Raw genomic sequence first — 25,391 nt, 5'->3', positions numbered from 1 at the left:
GCAATTTTTGGTTAGGCAAAGATATTTGAAAACATCAAAAATCAGGAACTTTGGAAGAAAAAAAACCCGATAAATTTAACTTTACCACAATTAAAAATGTTTGCGCTTCAAAAGACACCATTAAGAAAGCACAAAGACAAGCCAGAGACTGGGAGAAAATATGTGCAAATCATATATCCAATAAGGGACTTACAGACAAACAACCCAATATAAAAATATGCAGAGTTTGAATAGGTTTATCCCCCCCAAAAGACACAGGAACGGCTAAGAAGCTCACTGACTGAATATCTAGCTCAATTACGAGGGGATAAAATTTCATAAATACTATCTTTTATCCTTTTCAAAAATCTACATAATAGGATGATTTTATTAGAAGCACCATAACATGCTACTTTGTATTTCTCGTATCACAGTAAAGTTTTCAAATCACTGTAAAAAATAATGCTAATAACATCCATACTGGGCAAGAAATAAAACTCTCTCTAGTCACAGATGACATAATCTGGTATACAGACAATCCTAAGGAATTCATATACACAGTAAAAAAACTATCAGGACTGGTAAACAAGTCCAACAAGGTAGAAGAAAACAAGAGCAATATACCAAAAAAAAAAAAAAGTTGTATCTCGGGGGTGGGGGGTGGGAAAGGTACAGCTCAGTGGCAGAGTGCATGCCTCGCAAGCACAAGGTCCTGGGTTCAATCCCCAGTACCTCCATTTAATAAATAAATAAACACAACCTAATTACCCCCCTCAAAAAACAAACAAACAAACAAAAAGTTGCACCTCTGTACACTGGCAATGACTACTCTGAAAGTGAAATTGTAAAAATGATTCCATTTATAAAAGTATCAAGAAGGAAAAAAATACACAAGAATAAATTTAACCAATTAGTGTAAGCTCTGTTCTCTGAGGACAAAAAAACACTGTTGGAAGAAATTAAAGACCTAAATCAATGGAAACACATCCCATGTTCATGGATCAGAATTCTTAATGTTGGCAAGACAGCAATATTTCTCAAACTGATCTGGAGATTCAACACAATCCCTGTCAGAAGGCTGGTTCAAAAGGCCCATACCATGTACAACACAAAGACTGAATCCTGGTGTAGACTAGAGGCTTTAGTTAGTAGTAATATATCAATATTGGCTAATCAGCTGTAACAAATATACCCCACGAATGCAAGACGTTCATAACAGGAAACCTGAGGGTGAGGGGGCTATGGAAACTCTACTTTCTGCTCAGTTTTCCTGTAACCTAAAACTGCTTCCCCAAAATAAAGACTATGAATTCTTCCAAAGTCAAACAATGTCAATTATAAAAAAAATTTATAATAATAATCCTAAAGCCTAACATTAAGAAGAAGAAACAAATCTTTAAAGCTCATGACGCACTCAGAATTCTGCTCACACCAGAAAGCCAGCTGACGTTCTGGTGAGAAGAGCAGCTGTTCCCCTGTGGTGTTAAAATAAACTCTGGACAACTTTTTGATAACCTCTCATTTGGCTGCTCCTGAAACAATTGTGTTTACAGTAAATACCAAGATCTACTACTGGTGAAGCTCTGAAATTATCTTCCTTATCTGCAATTAACTATAGGCTCTGGAAAGCCTCCCTTTCTTTCACTCAAAAAGCAAGTAACTGAATTAAATAGACTTCTAAAAACGTTCCTGAAGATTAAATCCTGTTTCTCCCGTCAAATAGCAGCTCTCTCTGCTCATCTCTCCCCCACCAGCAGAACTCAACATCTCTTCTACTCCCGCAGAACCTGGCGCTTACCTCTAGAGATGTATTTTTCACACTGCAGATCAGCTGGCCCAGTACTGATCGGGCCTATCCCCTACACCGTGAGCCCCTGAGGACTGGGACTGTACCACAGTCATAGCATGCTAAGACCTCACACCTGAAAGGCATTACCAATCGGGGTGTTTCTGGATGTAAGTGATGGACATCTAATTCAAACCAAGTGGCTCACCTGCCAGGAAAGTGAGACTAGTTACTGGCTCTAAGGGCTGCTGAATCTGGGGCTGTAAGTTTTGGGTGAAGGGCAGGTATATGTGTCCATGTGTCCCCCTCACCCCCATCTCTTTGCTTCCATCTATCTCCCTGCTCTGATTTTCTCTCTGTGTTGACTTCGTTCTCAGAAAGGCTCTCCCTACATGGTACAAAGAGGGTCACAGCATCTCCAGCTTAACAGACTCACAGAAAGGAAAAACCTCTTTGCAACCGATTCAGTGAAAATACCTCAGTAACGGAGCCCTGGGATCCTGACTAGCCAGGCTGATGTCACATGCCCAAGACAGAGGCAGCGCAGTCACCTCCTCTAACGACACGGGCTGAGAACAAAGCAAGGGTGACAGGTGCCCAGGGGAAGTCTGGGAGATTTACTGAAAGCAGGAGGAAAAGGATGCTGGGTGGGCAAAGCCAACAGACATTCACTGCTTTCCAGGCTTTCAAGACCGCCGGCTCACTCCTTTCTAGTATTTATTCACTGCTTATGATGTCATTCTGAGTTACCAATATCCAGTAGAAAGTGTTTGCAGTGCCCATCCCAGTATGATATTCTTTCTCTTTCATGTGTGGTTAATACAGTTTCCTTCTCCTGGTCCACAGTGAGGCTATTTTGCATTTAGTTATATTCCTATTATTTTTAGGACATTTCTTCTCATTTGTCCTGTATGAGTATCTTAATGGCAAGTGCACATATTGCTGAAAATGAATGTATGGCTAGCTTTTGTTGGGGGTAGATAAGAGTAAATAGAAACTTGCCAAGCACACCAAAGGAGCACAGACAGAAGCATCCCCAACCCCTGCAAAAAAAAAAAAAAAGACAACAAAAAAGGCAGGGCTCCAAAATCCACCCTTCACAGTGTGAAACAGAAATGAGGGCAAGTCTCTGAAAAGTACCAGTACAGGTCCAAGCTTTCTCAAGGACATGGCTTTGTCTCCAAAATCAAGCCAAGATCATGGAGGCTGCTATGGGTGACCTCTGGCTGTGGCTTCTTATACATTTATTAAGCTTAAGACCTTCCTCTCTTTTCTCAGAGAGAATGGGACAGAGGAGAGGGAGAAGGAAGAGAAAGAAAAGAAGACAACCATACACTGTACACACAAGCTCACCTGGATCCATTTGCCACCTGTACGACACTAGGAATCTCCCATGTAACCGGGAATGATTATTTGAGGTTGTCTCAAAATCGCTTTATGGAATGAACCAAACAACTTTCCCCATCTGACCCAATCCATTTTATCCAGCCTCTCTTATCTTACACCAACCTGATTTTGCTTAAGTCACTGTCTGTCTCAGGCTTTCACAGGAGCTTTCTTTTATGGATTTTCCATCCAGCAAACATTTCTGTTCCACGGCTGGGCAGGTCCAACCACAGCATGCTTGGCCCCGGACGGCAACAGCTCACTCAGTGCAGCTCCAACCTGGAGGGGAAAGGCCGGGAGCCATTAGACGGGTTCACACTCACAAACTCTCTCTCTCTCAAGATTGTATGTTTGGCAGGATAACCCTACTGTCTGCCAAACATTTAACATCATTAGTGAACAGAGACAACGGTTTATAAGGTGTCCCAAAGACAAGCTTGGGCTATTCTGAGGGGAGGGTTGAGGTATTTAACTATTACTGAAAAGGTTTGACCAAACAGTTAGGCTCTGTTTGTGGAAAATTTAAAAGCCAGATGTTTTAATTAACCACAGAAAGCATGAGCTACAACTAAAGTTTCATGAACACCCTGATCTGCCCTGTGGAAAACCACAGGAATGTCCTGGCAAGGCTCAGTCTGAATTCTTGGGACACAGAGGGCTGGAATCATTCCCCTTAGGAACTCGAACAGAAAATTAACTTGCTCAATATGTTTAAAAAAGTAAAATGAAACCCAGATTTAATCTCTATCAAATATAAAAACATTTCAGGACTTCAAAGGCACCACCAAAAGACACATAAGGGAAAGGTCATAAAAAAATTCCAGTGTGGTTCAGGATTTAGAATGTATTTTCAATGCAAAGTGAGTGGTGTAACAGAAAAATTTATAGGTTGAATAATCTAAAGGGGAAGCTAATCATCTTTCATTTCCTAATAGAGAAGAATGATATACGAAACCAATATTCAAGCAAGTCATAAATGTTATCAAATGTATAATATATCCGGGCAAAAGGAATCACTTAACTAACCTACTTCATGCCAAACCTGTGGCCTAGCCCACACTAGCTACTATGCTTTAGTAAGAGTCAAAGCATCCAGAAAAACAGTGCTAAAATAACATAGGCTCACTGATATTGCAGCCAGCAATTCGGAAACAGAAAACTCAAATGAGGGAATCTTATAAAAGCAATTAGTGAACAATTAAGAACTAATGGGTGAAGAAGAAGTCTTTGTTAATTATAGTAAGAGTTATGACAACATCGATATATACCAAATATTGAAAGCCTACTCAAGAAGGAATGAGATCTATGTTATGTTCTGATACTGGGTCCACAATTCTATTTCTGTACGTCAAAGCAGACCCTGTCACAAGTGTGCCAAGCGTATTACATTAAACGCCACCTTCATTTAGAAACTCTGTCCCAAAAATCATTTCAAAAGGAACATAGCAGGGAAAAAGCAAGATATCAAATTACACATGTGTGGTATAATCCCAGTTTTGTTCTACAAACTGAGTGCATATAATCTAAAGACACCAAGTATGAACAAAAATAGCTATTTCTGGGTTATGGAATTAGAAATTTATGTATTAATGTCTTAGTGTTTTCCAAGTTTTCTAAAATTAATATGTATTGTTTGCAGAGTTAGAATATTTTTAAGCAAGGTTTTTATTATTAAACAGTATGGGAATACAAATCAGAATTGGCATATCTATATTAGCCTGATCAGCGGGTTTCCTCTTATCTGAATAAGAGAATAAGAGGTAAAATTTTAAAATCTTCATTTATCTGTATTCCGTAATCCTTAACTTAGAAGTTCAAAACCCAAGTGTCCAATAACACTTCCAGGGCTGAACAACAAGTGATTTCCTAAAAACAAAAAATCTTTACTTATTATTTTGAAAACTTGCCACAAAGAGACAAGAAAATCACTGTCATTCCCCTCCCTTAACTAACGCATCCAAACTTCTCTTACCACTGGCCATGCCATACAGCTGTCACTTAATTTAAAAGAGCACCTCCTGGTGTCACTTACATTTTTACAGGAGCACAGCCCTCAGTGAACACTGTCACACTCCATTTCTGATACTCTTGGCATCTCAGAAAACACAAAACACAATGGTGGAATATTAACGCTGGGGTACTTGGCAATCCATCACTCTAAGAAGCCCAACCTCCTCAGTTTATAAATGAGGACACTGTCACCAGAGAAATGAAATGTCTCTCTCCCAAAGCCACACAGCTGGTGAGGCAGGGATGAGAGTCCAGAGAGCCTGGCTCCACTGTGACCAAGTGCTCTTTCCACCACTACAACAGCTCAGCATGCACTCCCCGAAATACAAGTTTGTATGAACCACAAGCACATGTTAAATTCTTATCAGCAAAACCAGTAGAACAAGACAGAAGTGTATTCCATCGAAAATGAAATGCATGCAGGAGAAAAAGCGGAGACTCAAAGGCTGGCGAAAATAGACGTGGCTCTGCCCAGAACACGTTCTGTCAGAGAAACAATGGTGGCAGTGTGCTCAGGCAGCAGGTGTCCTGAACAGAAACTGCCTGTCACACCGAAAGCTTTCTGGTCCTAGCACTTGCCCTGTTGATAACAGCACAGACCCACTGCTCAAAGCAGGACAAGAGGTTTTCAACAAGAGAAAGCTAGACCTCCACCTGTGAGCCACCTGCAAGAGACAAGAGGGATGTGTTCTCACCCCAGTGCTGGAGCATGTGATCCGTGGCATCACATCTGGGCCTCTTCCTCTCAATACGACTGAAGTATTAGGGAAGAGACATTAGTGATTTCAAAAATTTAGAAAACAGAGCAGGGATCATTTTGTAATATGCAATAATAGCACCTGGAACAAACATAGGTCAATTATACTTCAATACAACACTGTTTAAAACAAAACAAAAAAAAAGCATCACTAAGAACTAAAATAAAATAATCCTACTGCTTCATATCTTATGCCTGATGCAACCCTAGGGGTGAGCAGCATTTTGCTCTTTTCCTCTAAATGATGCATGGGAAACCCTGCTCACCTCCACTTCTTTCTCAGCATCTACCTACAGCGCGCACACCACACCAGTCAGAAGCCTGAGAGTCCCAGAGAACGACGGCAGCCTTAAGAGCAAGGGAGTGAAGAGGACAGATGGCAGCCACAAACTCAGACACGCTCCCGGAAAAGCCTTCACTGAGCTCCCTTCTCACCTGCCTTTGCCTCTCGAGCAGGAAGCAGGACCACAAAGGCACGAAGTGTGAAGCTGCAACAAGGGATGATGTGACCTCGCTTTAGGATTGCCAGGACAAACACAATGGCTCTGTCCTGCCTCGACTCAGGAGTCAGGCACCCAATGAAAGGAGAAAACGTGTTTTTTCCACCCCAAACCATTCCTAAAATCCCCACCATCTACTTCCATGGCTGGACCCTGGAGGAAAGACAATACTGAAAGTTTATTCATTCCTTTCTGTGCCTCAAATCTAATGCTAGAGGTTAACGTCCACAGAGGGCAAAAGGAATCAGATTCTTGTCACTAGCTCACAATGAAATCAGAGCTGGCTGGTGAGTATTATTCAAGTAACTCTTTAAAGGCATTTGTAAGGTAATGACAGTGAGTTTAAACTGAGCAATCTGGTAGAATGAACTCTGACCTGCTAATCAAATTGGGCACAATCTTGCTACAGTCACCAAATTATCTTTCTCAACAGAGACTAAACAGAAATTAGAATTAGATCAGATTCATTGATTTTTGAAGTCCTTTCTTACTTGGAACCTTGGCTGTGTGTTGTTTGGTTTTTAGTGTCAGTGAATGCCTTCGGTACAATGTGCCCTCAGATACTGCCACCATCTGAGAATCTTAAAGGTGTGGCCAGCATTTTTTTCCCCCTATTTTAAAGTCACAGGTAAAGTTTCCCTTTCTTGAGCCTGACTCCAGAAATATCAGCCAAACCAAATCAATACTTCTGAAATTTCTCTCTCAAAATGATCAGGAGGACCAGACAAGAATACATCAGAGAACATTCCTCTCGTGGTGTTGGAAATTTGATTTTGAAAACTTAATTTCAGAGTATTGATAAATTCACATCTTAAAATGTTCGGGAGAGGAGAGTATAAATTGTTTGAAATAATGAGGATTTTTTTTTTAATTACTCATCACCCGCAACTAAAAAGAATCTATTATGAACAACCTAAACAAGCACCCAACATAGGCTGTGGAAACATGATGACTATTTGGAAAAGATTTCAATTGTAACGTCCCCTGTCATGTTCTCAAGTAAAGAGGGTTTCAACAGCTGCAGGGGAAGAAAGGGAATTTATGCTTACTAATGTTTTAAGGCTGTTCTGGAAAGAACAAGAGACAAAGAAATCAGTGGATTCAGAGGTTGTGGTCCGGGCTCTGTTATTTACCACCCGAGGCTTTCTGGGGTAACTAATTTATGCTCATTAACCTTTGTTCCATCATTTGTAACATGGGGGTGATAGTATAAGCCAACATCATGAGACTGTCAACCAATGAAACCAAATATATGGCAGTATACCATCATATGAAAGGCACTCTTAGGTATGAGGGATTACAATCTCTGTGTGTTCTGGCATGGAGAAGACGGCCCCCACCCACATCTTTCCCCCCACCCCAAGGAAAAAGAACGTATGTTGGAATCCATCCAAACACAACATCAGTTAACAAGGGGAATATCGGTTATTTTAGAAGCATTTCCTGCAGACATTTTTTTTAAGGATAAAAAAAAGTTGAATTATTTATTTTAGAAACTAAACTGAAGTTCAATTTTAACATGCCAAATGTCTGCCTTCACAAAGCTTTTAAAAATCTATTTTAAAAGGGGTGGGGGTTGGGGCCTGAGAACTAGGTTATCCAGAATACAGTCAACCAAACTGTCTAAAAATTCAGTATGGGATGGAAGGGAAGGGGATGAGGAAAAGGGGGAAAAGAGAAAGGAAGAAAGGTGCAGGAGTGATCTCCAGGAGTAAAAACCTGAAAGCTCGCATACTCCACACTATCAAGAGCTCATGTTCAAAATACAGCACAGCAAGGAAGAAAGGAAACGCCCAGGTGAAAAACGGACCAAAATGCTACTCAGACCAAGAGCGAGGGTTCCTAAACCTGGCATTCCTTCAAAAATACAAACTCCAAAGCCCAGGTGCTCCGATGCACTAGGGCTGGGGTAGTGTCCACTAATCTGTATTTTCTTAAATGGCCCCACGATCCTGATGCACATCGTTCCCATGGCTGGGAACCACCGATTCACTGTATTTCCTTATTGAAAAGAAGTATTGGAATGTTTTTATTATAATAATGAGTAACTGTTTTGCTAAGTGCTCTCCACTAATCCTCACATCCATCCTAAAGTAGGAACTATTATTACATCTATTTTTGAATAGGGAAACTTGCGGCATGAAGAGGTCAAATAACTTGACTGGTGTCACACAGCTTTTAAGTCAGGAACTTGGGATTTTTGCCCAAGTCTTATCTGCCCTGTATTTTCTTAGCACTCTGATCGGGTGAACTTCAGCAAGTCTGTTTCCTACTCTCTAGTCTGAGGATGTCATATGACTAATCATCTTAATAATATACCACAGGCATTAATATAGAGCTTAAATCCCAAAATTCAGTAATAAATTGTGTGATTTGAGATAATGTCATGAAAATCGTATATAAAGTGTGGTCTATTCAGAGTATTCGGGAGGTATCTGGTCAAGTCAGCAGTAATTTTAATCACCTTCCATTCCAACTTAAGATCAGTAAAGTACAATTCTGATCTCAGTGAACATAGACTCCTTCACCAACACAAGACATTTACCTGGAAAAAAGCTGGACACAGTGAAGCCAGGCTCAATAGGAATTACTGCCAAGGGCTTCACACCTTCTCACAATGTTATGCTTCTGTTAGTGTCATTCCATCTTCCTAGACTGCCCAACCCTACTACTCTGATGTGCCAATTATTCACCCTTTGAGGCCCAGCCCAAATTTACCTTCCTCAGGTAGCCTCCTGTGATGTCCTGGCAGAAATGATCACTGACGCCTTTGTGATTTTCAATGCTTCTCCTATCACATAGGGCAGGCTGAGGCTTACTCAAAATATGTGTGCCTTATCTTGACAGAGTCCTTGCAACATCTCACCTCCTCACCCTTTGTTCTCTGGTCGCCTGAGTTCTTTCTGGTTCTTCCCCACCTCTCGGAAAGTTCTTTCTCCAGCTCTTCTTCGGCTCCTTTCTACATGACCACTAGGATAACACCGGTGTTCACAAAGGTTTTATCCCGTCTCTCCTCACACTTCATACAAACTTTCTGGGTGACTTCAACCATGTGCTAAGCCCAGCTACCAGGATAGTCTGATGACTCCCATCTCCCCACCCAGTACATCACCCATTCATTCACCAAACATTTACTGAGATACACCATATGTTAAGTATGCACAATGCCTTCTCTTCAGGCCAGACCTCTCTGACTGTTCTGTTTCCAAGGTATTGGATTACAACTTCTCGTTCATTGATGTTCTAACCCCATAGTGCATCCATTCTAAGAGGCACACTTCTTCACATTTTCACACAGGATGTATCTTATAAAAAAAATAGTATGTGTATAAGATTTTAAGAAAAACATTGTCAAAAATTTTGATACTATAATGGTGGCTCTTACAAAAACAATGGCATCTTACAGTCCATGAACTGTAAAGAGCTTCTTTCACAGGTCCTAATGGAATGTAGGCTCTTCTAACACTGCCAGTCACCCAAGGCTTAGTCTCCAACCACATCTGTGGTATCAACTATTGCCCTCGGGCAACCCGTCTTCTGTGTCTGTTTACACAGAAAGCTCCCAGCTTTGGTTTAACCTCACCAAGTGATGGTTGGTTGAGACTTTGGAGATGTCTTAGTCCCTATGATCCCAGAAGTGCATAAAAAAAAATGTTTTATCCAGATTCCAATGCTTTAGTAGGGAAGTGTGTCTGAGTATCCAGTCCACTGCACTGCAAGAGACCTAAACCTCAAACTAATTGTCTTCTCTCAAAACCGACTTTTCTCCCTTTGTTTTCCTGGATGTCATCATGCACTCTCACCCAAATCTGAAACCCAGTAGAGCAAGGACCAATGACCCTTCCCCCTTTCCTCCACTACCCCAGTACAACGAGGCACAAGGCCCAACTTCTTGCTTGATCAAATGTGGGTTTGCTTTTATGTTTCTAATCATCATGGCACCTAACAGGATAATTTCAATTCAATTCAATTCAAGGACAAGGAAGAAAAGTAAATGAAGCTAAATTAAAACCAAAACCATGCATCCCTGTTATGCATATAAAAGTGCTTTATATGAAGGAAGGTTTGAATACGGGAAAGTGGAAGAACTAGTTTCACACAGACCTCAAAAGAACCAGGACGCTGGCTTCAAAAGAACCACCATCACATCTCCAAGGAGAGGTTTTGGTCCAAAAAAAATTATTTGCTGTGATAAATTAATGGTAATTTGGATGTTATTGGTTTTGCTTGAGTTTACTCTATAAATTTGTCATTGTTTTACAGTTATATAAGAGCTGGAAGCATAAGGAGTTTATGCCTAGTTTTATGTTCAGGCATATTTAAGCTAGTCCATAATAAAAATATTTATGTCAGTACTGGGAATTTGTGAGGATTTTTTTCCTTTAAATAAAGAGGTCCATAAATTACTGAGATTCAAGGAACACTGGTCTTTCTATACTTCGCCAACTTTGATACATTTATCATTGTCTCCATAAATGAGCAGAGAGAAATGGACACAACAGCACCAGCGAGAAATCATTTACTCAACTCCAGTTTCTCCCCGAGTTCTCCAGCCGTTTGAATCAGCTCAATACCGATTAATCCTTTAAGGCAGCATGCTTTCTTTCCTCCAACAGTGGCATTTTCCAACAGATAAGAAACGTGTTTCTAATATGCAGACACACTGCTCTGCTCAGGTCCTACCATCACCCACTTCCACTAGAATTTGTAAACTGGCACAAATGTACTTGGCAACAGTAAAGCAAACGAAATATGTTAAGCAAAGGCTAGGCCTTACCTTAAGGAAGTCCCTTTCCTGGTTGGGTTTCAACAACCGGGAATTTGGGTGAGCACAGCATTGTTGTTCTGAAAGAGTATGAGAAATTCCCAATCATGTCTTGTTAACTTATTCTTTATGGATTGATGGACTGTGGTTCCTTCAACCTTCAGATATTTCATTTTTAAAGTCCTCCTACTGAGAAAAAACTTTCTCCTTCTAAACTACTGACCCATGTGTCAACATCTTGTCTTTCTTTTCCCAGAGTCTAACTTAATCAGAGCCAGAAGAGAGGTCACAGCATATCCATGAAACCTGTTACTGGACAGAGGAGCACACTGGGGCCCAGGATGTTGAAAAGGCTTACTGAGGGTCACATGGCTGCTGGGCAGAAACCAGTTCTACCCAGTCCTGTCACTCAATCCAAGTCTATGAGTTATCTGATTCATTTTAAATCGTAAATATTTGAACTAGGACCTGAAATCGATGCCTTTGGTCATCATTAAACTTTTTTTGTAAGTCAACTAATTTGATATTTTGTTCGTTATAATTTGAGGACATCCACAGTGTATGAAACAGCTCGTGTTTCAATAAAAATCTAACGAAGTTTCTCAAATTCTGAACTCTAATTCCAGGATCTTTATTTGGAAGTATTTTTTTGTTCCTGTTTTCATTTTTGTTTCTTAATCAGAATACATTAACTCCAGGTGGGAGAGAATGAGATTACCTTTTTATTCAAAGAGAAAAATAGAACATTCTACTGATAGTTTAAAAATAACACAGTAACCACGTGTAACTCGAATTCAGTAACTCTCAGATTCAGATCTGGGGCAGGGGACACAAACACGCATTCTTAACAAGAAGTATTATAACACTGATGGTCTGAATGGGAGACACTGATCTATTCAAATTTTTTTTTAGTGAAACTAATCTTGGTACTATTTCTACCTAGTTAAGAAAGTAAGATGGAGAAAGGAAGAAAGTAAGATGGAGAAGGGAAGAAAGTAAGAGAGAATCCAAATGACACACTACACAGACAGACAGACAGACAGACATGGTGTTACCCTTCAGGCATGTGGAAAAGTAGCTTTCATGAAATAACATTCCTAAACTCTGGCCTAGTAAACTATGTTGAAAGTGGTTGCTAAGAATTCTAAAAACCAGCTCAAAGCAGAAATGGCGCTATTACCCAAAGAACAGGTGAAATCACAGACTAGTACAGGGTTTGGCATATTTCAGGCCCTCGAGAAATATTTGTTTAATTAAGAACCAACTCAAGTTCGAGCTGGAAATCTATTTAACCACAGAAGTGAAATAATAATTAATATGATCACATCTTATTTTGCCCCTATGTTTGTTTCCTCAGGGCATCTGTAATGGCTGAATTGGAAATGGAACCATAAGTACTATAATAACATTTGTTGGAAAGCTCATCCTATATTTTCATAGCTCCTATATTGATGGATATGGCTTTATTAACTCTTCTCAGGCTTTTTCAAAGAAATCTGAACTCTTAAAATTACATACATTATCCACCTTAAACCGAGTAACACTGGCAAGCAAAACCCGCTAGAGAGGATGAGTGGGGAGAAAAGAAAAGGGGAGGAAATGGAGATACAATTAATTGGGAAAAAAAATCCAAAAGTAAAGAAGTCAGGAATTAAATGGAACTAAAAACAAAAACCGCTACTTCATAGTCCAGATACTGTAACATATCATTTTTAACAAAAGAGGTTAAATATCTCCAACAGACATTGTGGGGGACACTATCAGAGCTCCTGAGGGCACAGGGAAAAGAAATCTCCCTGTGCTCGCTAACCCATCACCAGTTCAGCTACATTTCTTTTTACTTTTCTCATTTCAGGATATTAGCAGTGTTTATTTTATTCCTTTTATCCAAAAGAAAAACCTGCTGCTACATTAGGAAAGAAAACTTTTCTGTGAAAATAAATGTCTGCTGTGAAGCTAGCTGAGTGCACAGTTTTAGGAAAGTATTAAGAAACTTCAAAGGATCTGGGGTTGAGAGAAATGGGTTCCAATCCTGATTGCATCACTTATTATCTTGATAAGTGACCTTGAGACTGACTCATCATTTAACTTTGAGTCCATTTCCTCCTCTGTAAAATAGGGGCCATGACGCCTACCTTCTGGAAGGATGTGGGGACTAGGGACTGTGTGCTCAAGAACCGCAGCACAGTGCCCAGCACTCAGCGAGTGGCTGTTTTCATTGTTCTTTCACACCTGAGGCATTTGCCTGAGGGCTCCACAATGTTCTGTTTGGGCAAGCTGGTCTAAAGCGAGTATTTCCCAGACCATGAAGCGGTCTGTTCCGTGCTGCAAGAGCTCCCGCAAGAAAGCCCCCCTCAAATGACCACCAAACTAGCACCAGGCTTGTTAAAGCTGCGAGCCCAACAGCCCTTGGGAACTGTGTTCTGCTCCCACCCCCCACCCCAGAGTACACACGAAATGAAAGCCGCTCCCCCCAGGCCTTCTCAAAGGACCAGGCACCCTTGAAGCGCTAAGTCTAGCATTTTAGCTATAGTGAAAGCAGCCAAAGAAATGACCCCCAAATTGCCACCCCTGGAGCAAGCTAACCCTTGCATAATGAGTAGGGGTGTGGACGGAGCAAATGCAAGAGGCGGGCTTGTAAATCTGCTCCACTGCCCTCATCCCCACCTGCCAGGACACACAACTGCTCCAAGTAGGAGTCCTCTTGATATCTGGACCCAGCCAGGATGTGCCAAGAAGTAACACAGTAGAGAAAGAAGCTGCTAGTTCTTAGCAAATTCATGGCCCACAGGTAAGCGCTACATACTCCGAGCCCATTTCCAAGGTTATTCTAACTGTGATTATGAGAAGAGGGTCACACAAGGGACAAGGGCACTGACTCCAAAACCAGATCACCTGGGCTCAACACCTGGCCTCATCCCATACTAGCTGTGTGACCTTGGACATGTCATGTTGAAGGGACATAATGACAGCACGTAACTCACAGGGCTATTGAGAGAACTGAATGGACTGATACATGTAAAAGCACTGTTGGTTAGCGGTTATTACCACGAAGCAGTCACTCAATTCTCATTAACAGATTAGAGGACTGCTGAATCCCTAAGAGGCGAGGCCCAAACTAAAGTTCTTTAAATTGAATTGTGTTTTAGACACACGAGAAAGTCACTCTGGTTTTTCTAAAGCGGTGGCTCTAAGCCAGGGTGGCATCAGAAGCACCTAGGAAGCTTTTCCAAAAGGTACATGTCTGGGCAGTAGGTCTGGCTTAGAGCCCAGAAAGTGTATTTTGACAAAGCGATGTCGCTCTCACGCCCACCTGGAGGCAAGACACATTGACTGAAAGCAAGTCCCAACTCCACCAGACCAGCCTTTCTTGGCAGGGTGGGCATGGTTCAGGGTGTTTCAAGGGTACCGATGCCCACAAAAATGCCTCTGCAATCTGTGTGCTGCTGCCTGAAATTCCTTTAGCAGAAGCTTCCCACTGCACAAATCAAAACATATTTTAAACTAAAAAAGGAATGAACCTGAGTTGAGCATCTACAGCAGGTCAGGCCCTTTGTATAAATGTCCTGCTCCTCAAGATCATCTCACGGCACAGCTCCTACACAAGGGAGGAAACTGAGGGGCAGAGAGGTTCTGGGGCAGAGCCAAGAAGGTTATGCAGTAAAGCGGGGATGACTGCCCACTGCACCACACTGTCTCCTGGCCTACCACCTGCACTCAGGAGCCCCAGACATGGTTCTAAATCAAGGACAATGAAATTGGACTGAGGGAGGAGCTCCAGACACACATGCCACCCCACCCTCAGGTCTTCTCAGGTGGTACTGAACCAAGAATGAGTGGAGTTTAAAGATGCAGAAAGGATTCCTCCATTCCCCCTCACCTCCTCCTCCAGGAGAGGATGTTAGGGCTAATCTCAAACCCACCAAGCCTTAATGTTATATCTATACAACAGAAATGTATTAGCCTTAAATTTCTCCCTCTCTTTCTCTTTTTTTTCTAGACGAAAGGAAAGAACAGATAAATTAATGGAAATAAATGGATAAAAGTGGAGAAAATGACTTAATATACCTAAAAAAAAAAACTACTACACTATGAAGCTTAAATAAGATCACAATATCCACAGTAATATTAGCTAATATTTGTTAAATTTAATCAGTACCAAGAACACATCACCTCCCGACAACCCCTAGGGATTTCCATTTTTTCAGATGAGAAAACTGAAGTAAGAAAAGGTAAAAATAACTTGTCCAAAGACCCCCAGTTTGTGAACAGAAATTCAAACCCAGGATAAAATTTGGCCTTCTCAACTCCTAGGTCTAGTGTGTTATTTTCTCTATTAAATCGCTATGTGATCTGCCAAGTCTTATAGAGATATTACTTTCCTTGTCATTTAGAAAATTTCCATGAGCTGTAAAGTGACTCAAAGCTGCAGAGAAAGCAAAGGGATGTGGATAATCTATAAACTGGAATCTCATCCCTGGAATAAATAAGAGAAGCTTGTAAACCTATTTTCAGCCTAATGAACAGAAAATAAATAGAAGCATCCAAAGAACACGAAGGCAATCAAGAAACAACACGAAGGAGGAGAGCCACAGGCCTAAGAGCGAAGACGGAAAAAAAAGAAAAAACAGGATGCTGCTTTGTGGGCGCAGGAGAAACAATGCTGTTTATGAGGAAACATCAGTAGAGGGAGGTGACTCAGGCGACTGGGAGACAAGGACCCCAGGCCCTTAGCAAGCTGGCCATAAGGAACAGATGGGGCCTCCCAGGTGCTGCTGGCCTGGATCGGAGGACGAGGGCTGAGCTCACCAGGCCTTAGAAAGGAAATGATGAAGTCCTGCTGCTTAAGCAGTTAGTCAGAGAGCCGAGTAACACCATGCTTCCTCCATCTCCCCTCCCTGCAAATGCTAGGGCCTTACCAGCCTTCCCTTCCCAACAGAGGCGAAGATCTTTAATACTCGATGGACCCAGAGAGACAGGGAGAACTCTCTCCACACTGTACCCTGGTCATCAATGAGGATGCCAAAGCAGACCTCGGAAGTGGAGCATGGCCACAGAAACAACCAGCCACCAGGTGACCGGATTCCAGATGTGGCTCCAGGGATTAAGACTTCCCAGCTAATGACAGGATGCCTCTTTGCTCTTTGCCTGAAATTCAATCAACTCAAACTGACAACGCTTATTACAGGATACTGCCAGTTTCCCTGGGGAAAAGGAGGCGACAAGTTTGGAAGGAGGATCTGGCAAATACACAATGAAGTTAAACCAGGACCTTCACAGACATGGCTCCTTGATTCCAGACTCTTTCTCCCTGAGCGCAGGCCCCAAGTCTCTCTCAAAAGAGCAGCATTCCAGGTGACCAGAGGCAATGAGGACCCACCCAGTGAACTCCTTTACTCAGGAGAGTCTGGGAAGCCCAGAAGCATTGAATGGGTGACTCCAGGTCATACAGGGACTTGGAGAGTGAGCCAGACCAGAAACCTGAGCCTCCCACATGTCAGTTTTGTGTCAATTCTTGAAAAACAAGATTCATGTCTTATCTCTTGTTTTATTTCATACCTTTTATTATGGAAGCTTTCAAACACATAAAAAACTAGAAAGAATGAATGGAGCCCCAAACACCCATTACCCAGCTTCAGAGATCATCAGCTCCCGGGCAATCCTGCCTGCTCTGTGTACTGAATATATTCTCTAATGTTTCAAAGACAGGGATCAAAGGAGGAAGAAAATTAACTCTAAAGTCAAGTCCTAAAGGGCTCTGTATTTATATCTTTCTAGCGATAAAATGTAAGCAAGTGTTTAAGTCACAACTTCAATCTCTGAATTCACAACCGATTTTGAATGTACACACAAATTATAATCAGTACTTTAGGGCTACAAATTGCCAAGACACTGACACAGGGCACAAGAGAAGCCTCCTTTGATTTAGAGATGATCTCAAGACATATAATTTCCCTTTATCTAATTAGAGAACACAATAATTTCTCCTTGTACCAGACAGCATAAACCCAATCAAGTGCTTAATAGATATTTTCTGTGAGGATAAATTCCTTGTAAAAAACAAACCAAAAAAACCTATAATTTATAAGGTTTAATGTAAACACAAAGAGTAAACTCCAGATGTTTTTAGAACCAAGAGAAAGTTCTAACTTAGGGGTTGATTCTTTTCACTTAGGGATATTCCTAACGATCCCTTAAAACATGTGTAATTTTTTTAGAGAACGAGATTAAATCCAGGTGTTTAAGTACACATCAAGGTTAACACAATACTCACCTTCTGGGCGTAATTCTGTATTTTCATTTTTCTTTTTGAGTTTTATTTTACAAAGGATTTTAAGTCGATATATTTTCCCTTCAGTCCCTTTTTCAAAAAAGTTCCCCCATCAGAATAATAAACCATTTCCTTAAACCATTAAATCTCACATACTTCCCTCATGAAAATATCAAGTATTTTGTATTTTACTTGACCATTTGAGATGTCTGCAACACACCCATGTAGGGGAACACAGTTTGAGATTTAGAATCCAAAGAACCCCAGATGTGCGGGTTCTAGCTGTGTAACACTGGGCAAATTGCTTACCTACTTCCTCACTGTACACTAGGGTCATATTAGTACCTGCCCCTCGGGAATGCTGTCAGAACTATATCCGGTTCTCTGATCCTCCAACACCAAGTGAGTGTCCTACAATTCAGTTTGGATACCAACTACCTGGAGGGAGCATCCGACCCACAGGTATAAGGGTTCAGTCCTACACAACCATCCCACTTCAGACACCAGTCACAGGTACCAGGTCCCCAGGTTACCTGTATTTCTGTCTGACTTAGCTCCACATTCAGGGGTTCCCACAACCCCCACCCTCTTAGGTTCACTAGAACAACAGCTCACAGAACTCAGGAAAGCACTTTATCTACCATTAAGGGTTTATCACAAAGGACACAACTCAGGAACAGCCATACAGAAGAGCTGCACAGGGCAAGGTGTGTGGGGCGGAGGTGCACAGAGCTTCCACATCCTGTCTGGGTGCCACCCTCCTGGCATCACACAGTGTTCACCAACCCAGTTGTTTGGAGGTTTTATGCAGGTTTCATTACCTAAACATGATTGATCAAATCATTGGCCACTGGTAACTGAATTCAGTCTCCAAACTCCCCAACCCCAAGCCCAGGGTAAGGCTGAAAGCTCCAACCACTTAATCCTGACTTGGTGTCTCTGGTGATGAGCCCTAATTCTGAAGCTACTTTAGCAATGCCTTCTCAGCCCCAAGGCAGGAATCATCTCATTAGTACACAAAAGATACTCTTATCACTCAGGGATTCCAATGGTTTTAGAAGCTCTGTGCCAAGAACCTGGGACAAAGACCAAACATTTTTCTGTTACACCACATACTAAATGTAAATAAAAAGTGACTATAGGTGTTTTTATTAATACAAAACAGGACTGCAGCACTGCATGTGCCTCCCCAGGACTGCATGGCAGACAAATGGTTTAAGTGAGACTGCTCGCCCCCATCCCCATGTTCCTTTCTTCCTTCCAACAGTCAGTGGTTTAAGAACAGACAAACACCGTAAACGAGGAGCCAAGGGCATTCTCCAGACCGCAGTGAAGGGCTCTGAGTTCACCTAAGCAGTATGAAGCTCAACACTTTTGAATAACAGTTTGGAAAACTCTTTCCCTACTTGTGAACAAGGACACACATCGTTCTGGAAGCTACGGGCAGCCATTTTACCAACCGGAGGAAAAACCACAGTAAAAAAAAAGCAGCTGGCAGAAGAGACCGGTACCAAAGTAGTGTTTCTCAATAGCCTGTAACAGTCTACAGTGAGGTCAGGACGGAAACAAGCATGTTTAGAAACATTTATGGCAACTTGGCAGAAAAATTTTACATCTGTTGAATTTAATTTTAAAAGTACGGACTTAATTTCATTGTTCTAGTAATTCATTTGTATTTGTATCCTATTTTATGAAAGTATTAATCTGCATTGGGTTAGATTTTTTTTTTCCAAGTTCTTTTCCTCAGATAGCCTGGAGAAGCACTGGCCTAAAGATCTAAGCAGTGAAATCACAGCCTTTATCAAACCACAGCTAAGCCGGAGGCTCACCTCTACATTTCAGTTAGGTGACCCAATGGATACTCTCTGTTGCCTAAGCCGGTTTGAGCTGAATTTTCTGCCATTACAATGGAAACTACTCTACACCTGATACTGGAAAATGATTATCAACCCGAAGCAAGGACAAGATGGAGGTAAGACACAGTGAAGATAAAGGTACGGAGAATTCAAATCATTACATAAAACTCTGCATGAAACTAAAGAAGAAAATACCCATTCAAAGATGTATAACTGGATAAAGGCTTCCACAGCCCTGCAATTAAATGGCCACCTGGATGGGTTTCCTTCCTTTAAACAGTGAACCCATGCAAACATTTCATTGTGTCACCCATTTCAGCAACTGCTAATTTTGAGCCAAATGAATTATCTTTAAGCAAATGTCACACACAGTGGGGAGTGATTTCATTTTCCTAAACTGTTGTCAAAGCTTTGCACACTGAAGCTTCCAAAAAGGAGAATTGGAAAAATGACAATTTAGAGGTGGGAAAGAAACACGAGTTATTTCAAAGCAGCAGCCTGTGATACGGTGAAATCCTTCTTCTAAAGTGCCTCCATCTAACATTTTCCAAGTTACAATCATTTCAACCACTGGCTTTCATTGTACTTATGCTAAAATTTAGCTGATTTATTTTTATAGTATTTTACCAGGGTGAAAAGCCAAAAATGAATGGGGGGGTGGAAAAGAAAATATTACTGGAGGTTTAAAAAAATAAAGATAAAACTAGAAATGGAAGGAATTAAAGAAAGAATGAAGAATGAACTTTAAGAAAAATGTTGACTAGTTTTAGTTTAGCTTTAGTTTCACTAATCTCAAACAATCCTAAAACAGAATGAAGTTTCTCTAAGTCAAAAGTCCATGTAAAATAGGTGAGGTGAGCAGGTTATGGGGGAAGTACTCACCCCCATAATCGGTTCAAGGCCAGGGAAGTCCCAGATCCCTTAACAAGATGGCATAGTCCCTGGAGTGAGACAGTTAGGGAGGAGAGAGTCACAGCCTCCTCCAAAGCTTCCTTAACTGTGGCTCCAAAGACATTTTCCCCAGGACTCTAAGATTTAGAAACTTTTTATTTTTTTCTACTTTTTTATACTTCTAAAAATTAATAATACAAGAATATTTTAGGTCAGTCAAATGCCAACCTTCTTACAGCCCAGTAATCTGAATTTCTAAATGGCATTTGTAAGCATGCTGGTATCAAGATCACTTAAAATGAGATCATTTAACTCTCTTTAGCATTTCTCAAGCTGTGGTGCCCCTAGACATAGTCTCAGGGGTCAACATTATCCCAACTTTGAGAAACTCGAGCTAGTTAATTCTATCATATCCACTTGGAAGGAAGACTGAATAAATTTTACAGTTAAAAACAAAGAGGAATAATGTGAAGTCCTGAGAAGCACACAAGATCACTTCCATAATATTCTTAACAAAAATGCATAACCTTCATTCAGTCACGAGGAAACAATGAACAAACCCACGCTGAGGGGCACTCTACAAAAGAGCTGGTCAGTACTCTTCAGAGTGTGAAGGTTATGAAAGACAAAGAAAGGCTGAAGCACTGTTCCGTATTAAGATGACTAAGGCACTATGACACTGAATGTAACATGTAATCCTGGACTGGATCCTAGACCAGAAAAAGAACATTAATGGGACATTAACAGGCATAATTTAAATAAGGTCCTTACATTACAGTATTAAATCAATGTTTATACCCTGATTTTGATCACTATACAGTGATTGTGTAAGATATTAACATTTAGAAAATCAAGATGAAGAATGTAAAGGAATTCTTTGTACTTTTTGCTATTCTTTTTGAAAACCTTAAATTATTTCAAAGTTAAAAATGTTTAAAAAATATATTAAATAGACAAGGAAGGGTTTGAACTCACAAAAAGAAATCCAAACAGCAAACACAATGTCTATTAACGTCCAGTGGACTACAGGATCTGGTCTCCTCTGGAGATGGCCCTCATGGGGATATGACCAATGCATGACATCAGATTCCCATTTGGCTTCTTGGGTAGGTTTCCCTCCAGAACTCAGGTCTAGACCCACTTCTAGCTCTAGTCTTCACTCTAACATTAACATCTGATATTTTAGTTTACATGAATCTCTTGTGATTTGGGTTGACAAGAACCTGACATCTAGAGTCCAATACTTTATAGGTGTGCTGAGAAAAGAACTGATTTTCCAGGCTATCAAAGCTGAAAACCAGCCTCCAGCTATGGTGATAAAGAGCTATCTGCCCTGTGGGCGGTGCCTGACAACCATTCTGCAAGCCTGTAACACTCAAAGATTATTGCTGTTTTACAGTTTCTTGCAAAGATGCAGAGTTCCCAACAAAAAGAATGTACTCGAGGTACAGTCACCTTGTAAAGCAGAGGAAGGTGTCAACAGCAAACTTTGAATCCTGTTGAATAAATAGGGTTATAAAGGACAAAAATAGCCAAGGGCTGAGAACCAAACTCATCATACACAACTCAGCAAAGGTTTAGCAGACTGTTTGAACTGAATAGCCCTTTTATAAGGCTCCCTTAGGACTTACACCCACAGTGGCCCAGAATGATCCTTGGGAAAAGTAATTCTATCCACATCTTTCCCCAACCTACAACTCTTACATAGTTTTCCATTGCACTTAAAATAAGGACCAAAATTCTGGTGGTAGCCTCGTCTCCTGGACCCCGTCTGCAGCTCCAACCCTCAAGGCCCCTCCCCCTTGCATGTGACAGTCCTTGAGTCAGCCTTCATCGTCACTCCAAAGACACACTGCAAATTTGCAAATTGTGCTCTTTGTCTAGAATGTCCTCCCACCCCTCACCCCAACACACACACACCACACACACACACACACACACACACACACACATTCACCCTAGCTAACTTCCACTCCTCAATATTATTCAGTTTTCAGCTTAAATATCACTTAATCAGGAAGGCTTTCCCTTATCAGCCTTGAGGACTAGGTGAGTGCCCTGTTTCAGAGTGTTCTCACAGCACCCTATGGTTTCTCCTCTTAGAACCTACCACCATTTCTAATTATATATTTATAAGTCTCTCCTGATTAGATGAGGAGCATCCAGAGGGCAGGGATGAAGTCTAGTTTGCAAACCACCACTTGCCAATGTCTAGCACAGACTCTGCACTTCAGACACTGGGGTAAATGATCCTGCCTAAGCCCTCGGCTTCTTTCAGGGATTAAATGAAGAACAGTGTGTCAAGCATGTGGATACCATAAGCACTGAGTAGGTGACAGCTATTAGAATTACATCAAAATGCCTTTCCTCTAAATGTGTTTCAAATTTACCACTGGTTTTTCTGGTGGTGGGAAAAAAAGCCTTGCAAAAGATGCCAAGTTGTCGTTTTTTTAATGATACTTTGTCAAGTCAGCTCATTTTAGGATACTGAAAAACATCAAATTGCAAGGTATAATGTGAAGAAAGGAAATGCTTCTAAAATTAACACACTACACCTTTTTTCACTCTGAGATAAATCTACACGCATCATCAGTATATTCTCACTCCCCTCTGCAGCCTTCATTGTTGCCTTCTCTTTCAAAATCCTGGTGATTACTATTACAAAGACACTCACTCCCTTTTCAGACACCAAGGACTCTACTGATAACTTTCATGAAAGTGAGTTTTAACTATGGCCAAAATTTCGTTTGCTTTAAAAACACAAAAAACTTGCTTCCATCTCAACTATAATAAAAGTAGGATAAATCACAGCTATCCCGAAGCAGTCCTTGTTCATAGGAGGATTTAAAATCATTTACAATTGTAGTTGAATGAAAAGATAAAAATGGGGGATAGAAACACCCAAAGTGATCATTTTTTCAAGAGATGTTTCACTATAATAACAGCTAAATTCTCCTGGGCCCAAGCAATATACTCAGGTAAAGGACAGAAGGAACAAACACTGGGATTTCTAGGGGATAACTGGACAGATTCCCATTCACCAGAAGAGAAACGAGAATTCAAGAGCATGTTGTTTCCTTAGAGGAAAACTACACTTTAAAGAACTTGGCTCTAGAAAATGTCTCCACTGAAATGGCTACTTTCCATATCAGACTATACGCAGTAATACCCAGCAGCTGCATGCAAAGCCCACTCGGTTATTCAAAGATAGGCAAAGATGTGGAGGGGAGGAAAGACTTTCCTTCTACCCTCCTAGGTTTAATAAATACATATTTAATAATAAATATGACACAAACTGGGAACAGGCAGATTAACAGGAGAAAAGGTATACAAATTTATTAATTTTTAATATTATACACATAGGGAGATCAGAGGAAAAATACAGTTCCCAAAAAAGCAGAAAGCAGTGAGATTTGAGAGCTTATATACCATCTTAATACGGGAAGGGGAGGGAGGGATGTCAGCCTCTCAGGGGAGAGTAAATGATTTTTAAGAAAGAAGAATGGACCCTTAGAAGAATAGATGGGAGATATGACAGTTTGTTATGGAGTCTGTCTGGGTGTGGCTTGCACGCGTGAAGAGGCATCTTCCCTGGCTGCTGAAACTTCCCGGAAGGGGATTTATGACAATTGAGTTCCTTTTGAAGCATTTGTCTTTAGGTAGATAAGGGGAGTTTGGAGAAAGCCTCTTACTGCATTTGCTGCTTTTCAAGAGCCTTACGTTTAAAACAATCAAAATAGCATAGGTGGCATGTCTACAAGTCCTTCAGATGAAAGCATGAGCCCTATGTTCAGTCATGCGATAAACAGATTCATGGCACACACATACGTCTGATACTTTGAATCTCATGAAAGCTAAGAACCTTCCCAGGGGGAAAAACGTTTATACAGAAGAAGCTCTCTTAACTGATCTCCCCTTTAACCAACTTGCCAGATTAACCAGCACATCCCATTCCGTCTATAGAGCATAATAACTAATGTTTCAGAACACCAGCAGCTCACAACTAGTAGGAGACGCTACCTGGGCCCAGGGCTCCTCCAAGTGTGGTCCAGAGATATAGATGCCAGTCTGCAAACCATTTGTTACCAGCTGTCCAGGAAATGGAGAGTGAGCATTTAGAAACATCGGTAGCCATCAGACACGGCTGTCACAACCAAGAGCATGAACAGCAGACTCATCTCAGTGACCAGTTCTGGTAGTTAGTGTTCATCTTGTGAGGTGAGCCATATGTGGTACCAGCTGCCTGCCGGTTAAGGGCTATGGAACCAGGTGATCACAAGCAATAGTTTAAGGTTACTTTGTCAACTGTAATGCACATGCATTAAAATCTGAATTCTCTTTTTTTTCATCAAAAGATCATTTAAATTTGACCATAAATTTAAAGAACAAGTTGGAATTGGCTACTGAGGAAGAACTGAAGGTAAATTTTGACACTAGAGAATCACTTGCTTCATTTTGGAGAAAAGTAAAAAAAAAAAAAAAAAAAGAAGATCTTGAGCTTGCTGAAATTGCTTCCTCTTTTTCCGTACTCATCAACATCCCTCTACAAGGCCAGTTCTTCTACCAAGAGTGTTATTAAAACAAAACCATAACCAGTTTAGATATACATTAAACATTAACCTTGGGAGTAGCTGTCACTAACCCAGCCTAGAGTAGATAGGTTAACAAGCAAGAAGCAAGTTCATTTGTGACACCAAAAATCTTAGACATTGACATACATAGAGTTTGTTAAAATTACACATAGGATATTTAATATGGATAATCTCCATTTTACTCATAAGTTTTTCTTTAGCTATAACTGGGTTAACAAATTAACAAGAGTAATAGTGATTCTTTACGCGAACTGCCTATATGCAAGCTTTTAAAGAACATGTATAGATTTTGTAATTTTTTTCCTTATATTTGTTGTTTATAGTACTGAAAATGTAATTTTATTTATGTTGTTTCTAAAATGTTAAAAAAAATTAAGGCTTGCAATATTACATGTCTTTTTTATTTCTTTTCTTCTTCTTTTTTAAATAAAAGTACAGGTCCATGACAGATTGAAAATAAAAAGACTAGACCTTCACCAGACACAGGTTAATAAACAGTGATCTGCTCCCACCAATGAAGCTGTATCCTTCTCTAGGGTTAGATGTATTTACTTCTATTTATGCCAGTTATTCTCACAATTTAATTTAATTGTATATA

At 40.7% G+C, this 25,391-nt stretch overlaps 1 protein-coding gene across 16 annotated transcripts in view; it reads right to left on the bottom strand.

Moving 5' to 3' along the window:
• The window catches only part of APBB2 (amyloid beta precursor protein binding family B member 2), a 332,397-nt gene that overhangs the window by 270,633 nt on the left and 36,373 nt on the right, over positions 1–25,391 (bottom strand). For 14 of the 16 annotated variants that reach the window (XM_074348829.1, XM_074348805.1, XM_074348824.1 and 11 more), the window contains one exon: positions 3,275–3,430. The gene's annotated coding sequence lies outside the window, so the exon portion shown is untranslated. Of the gene's footprint in view, positions 1–3,274; positions 3,431–11,195; positions 11,264–25,391 lie in introns of all 16 variants that reach the window. The other 2 variants (XM_074348754.1, XM_074348760.1) reach the window with 1 other exon arrangement.

Source organism: Camelus bactrianus, chromosome 2, assembly GCF_048773025.1.
Source record: "Camelus bactrianus isolate YW-2024 breed Bactrian camel chromosome 2, ASM4877302v1, whole genome shotgun sequence".
NCBI classification, from domain to species: domain Eukaryota; kingdom Metazoa; phylum Chordata; class Mammalia; order Artiodactyla; family Camelidae; genus Camelus; species Camelus bactrianus.
The sequence above is the reverse complement of the archived record's forward strand: the minus strand, read 5'-3'. Positions and strand labels throughout refer to the sequence as shown.